The sequence below is a fragment of the Tachypleus tridentatus genome, unplaced genomic scaffold, assembly GCF_004210375.1.
Source record: "Tachypleus tridentatus isolate NWPU-2018 unplaced genomic scaffold, ASM421037v1 Hic_cluster_2, whole genome shotgun sequence".
NCBI classification, from domain to species: domain Eukaryota; kingdom Metazoa; phylum Arthropoda; class Merostomata; order Xiphosura; family Limulidae; genus Tachypleus; species Tachypleus tridentatus.
Window position 1 is genome coordinate 59415750 of NW_027467782.1, and position 3638 is coordinate 59419387.

The following is a 3638-nucleotide window of genomic DNA, read 5'->3' on the forward strand; positions in this document are numbered from 1 at the left end:
AAAATTAGGGACAAGCAGGTAGCCCTTCTGTAGCTTTGTACAAAATTTAAAACAAACACAGTTATTACATACCAAACCACTGAAGTCTTCACTACGTTCACCTGACTTTAACACTCAGTGAACCTAACATGGAAGTTATCAATAACCTCATTAAATCACGAATATAATTAATTGACTAAATTCTAATGAAGGATGTTCCGGAGAGTGAAAGCACCAATTTACGCTATCCATTCCTTCCTCCCTTATCAATATGAGGTCCTATTCTATTTATCATAAGTCGATAAATAAACAAACCCATTTATCATGATTATTATTACACTTTGACATCTATTTAATAAACAATAATAATAGCCTTACAGCAATATAGTCGTTCATTAGCAGAGAAGTAAAAAAAATACCAGGAACGAATAAAATGTTTAAGTGACGCATTATGATTAATGTTCAATAGTTCTTGTGTTAATTACAAATTAATTATATTCTATACGATTTTAAGTGAATGTTGAACTACTCAGAAAATGCTATCTGTGTATTCCTTGTTTGGTCCCAGAACTATAAAATCACGTTTTTTGTAGCAAAGAACTCAAACCAAGTTTTCATTAAATATATTAAGAGCAAAATTTCTGTTACAATGCACAACTTAGTAAAAGAAAATTTCTATCCTAAATTATAAGTTTTGTCTTATTTATTAATATTCGTATTGTAAGTACTAGATTGTATACCAAAATGGTTTATTTTGAACCAGAAAATGAGTTATATGTAAGATGTAGCACACAACCCAGTACTTGATTATAACATGAACTTGATAAGTTTTATTTTGAAATTCGTTTCCACTTCTCAATAATTCCTTTTAATTCTTAGAAATAATTCAAACATGATGTCCAACTACTTAAACTTCAATGAATTATTTTCGATAATAGTCAAGTACAAAGATCGAGAAAAGTGTGTTTACAATTCTATTTCTATTGTTTCCAATTGAACTTACATACACTAAAGAACGGGTCTGATATGCGTATATCTAGGTAAATATATTCAATAATTTCATATAATTTCTCTGTTTGCAAACTAGTTGAATAGCATACAATATATATCATTCTCAAGTGGCGGTTCTTTATAACTATGTCGGAAGTACGCTAAACTCATGAGAAGTTATATCTATCTTTAGCTAAGCCTCGAGGTATACATTTCATCTATTATAATCATCTATGAGGCAGGAACGTCTCTTTACGAAATTGCTCGGTTTCTTAAGCTTTATAAGGTTTATATGTTTTTCTTATTTCTATGCGTTCTTCAAGCATCATGAATTATTTGCTAAACTCATAGCATAGCAAATAAAAACTAAATTGAAACATTATTTATTTTAGATCAGGAATTTAAAGATTCCTTAACGTCAGGAAATTTTAAATTTTCTACCAATATCCCCACAAATAGGTCAGCTAGACAGTCTGAAAATATATAACATTGAGTTCTGTAACATCATGTCAATATAACTCCCACTTATAATAAAATGGTAAAGACCATAAATATTAACAGACACGTCACGAATGGCACTATTCTGAGAATGAATTGTACTTATAAAAAGTCGCATAACTGGACTAAAGGAAGATAGTCAAACACAGTGAGAAATCACCAAATTTCTGGCAATAATGTTGTTCAAAGTGTGACAATTCAGTTCCATTCATATAAGAAAACAATGGTTGTTGTATAACCCGAACACTCAAAACAAACAGAGCGAACTCTTCGCTGTGCGGAAATGGCGAAAAGAATGAGCCCTCTCAAACGACCTTTGTAGTTGCAAGACGGCTGTAAATATGTCCGAATAGCAATGGGAGACTATCTGGATAGAGACCACACCCTATTCACTCCAAGCAATATCATAAGTCAACAACATGGCATCAAAGATGCTGTGACACCTTCTTACCTTTTTATGTGCTAAAGTTTATTGGTGAATCCAGATTTGCACAATTGTAATACAGTGGACGCACCTGGATTTGGTAATTATCCTCATACGAACCATTGATGAACAACTTGTGAACTACCATGAGATTGGTATACGAAAGGACAGTTACTGCTTCTCGATGCAATTTTGAAACAAGACCTACCTGTCTACTCCAATCCGCGGTTTCCTAGAAAAGGCAGGGTTTATCGTGCAAGATACGAGTCCTGATAATTTTGCTTGAGTCATAAAACTATGACTAGGTCATTTAACACTCTTCCGTGGTCAGTTTATTACTGATTATAAACTTTATTGAGTATATGTAGCCCATCCCGAACAAATGTCTTCTAGAAAGACCATCCACGGATCCTTGCACCTGGAACAGTAATTATGGAATAGTAATTCTACAGGTTTCATATTCTGTAAATAGAATGTGTCATGGTGTTTCTACCGTAAATATTAAAGTTTTGAATTATCTCAAATGTGACGAATAAAAGTATTAGTTTTTCTTTAAGAAATCAATATTTCTATAGATGTGTGCTATTTCGTACAGGAAATGATATAATACAGAAACCAAAAGAGCGCATGATCCTTGTGATTTTTTTTCGTCTTCAACCAATGAAGTTTTAGTTTTTAATAGACCCAAAGTTCAATTTATTTTTACATCAAATGTATTATTTTTTGGCGTTTCGAAGAGAAAATGTCGTCATATTCTGTGTTTAATGTTCTTTAAGAAGTTCTGAAACGAAATAGTTCGGTTTGTGTGTTTTTTTATTAGAGTATACAAAATAAACACACTAAAGTTATTATATTATTGCTCACTATATAAAATAAACACACACTAAAGTTATTATATTATTGCTCACTATATAAAATAAACACACACTAAAGTTATTATGTTATTGCTCACCATATAAAAACACACACGCACTAAAGATATTGCAGTCACTATATAAAACAAACACATACTAAAGTTATTATATTATTATCCCTATATAAAATAAACACACACTAAAGTTATTGTATTCACTATATGAAATAAACACATACTAAAATTACTATATTATTACTCACTATATAAAGTAAACACGCACTAAGTTATTGTGTTATTGCTTACTATATAAAATAAAAAACACTAAAATTATTGTATTATTGTTCAATATATATATATATATAAAATTAGCAGACACTAATGTTATTGTATTACTGTTCACTATATTAAATAAACACACACTAAAGTTATTGTATTATTGCTTACTATATAAAACAAATTCACACTAAGTTTTTGTATTATTGCACACTATATAAAATAAACATGCACTATGGTTATTGTATTATTGTTCACTATATAAAATTAACAGACACCAATGTTATTGTATTATTGCTCACTATACAAAATAAACACACACTAAAGTTATTGTATTATTGTTCACTATATAAAAAACACACATTAAAGATATTGTATTATTTACACTATATAAAATAAACACACATTAGAGTTATTGTATTATTGCTCACTATATTAAATAAACACACACTAAAGCTGTTATATTATTGTTCACAATATTTATCTTGCTTATCTTCATATGAACCTTTATGCAATATATTTTATGAGTTTTTCAAATAATTCACATCTTGAACCTGTTGTTATTTTCTGGCTGATGTTATACGAAACAATAAAACACTTATATATAATTCAAGCCAT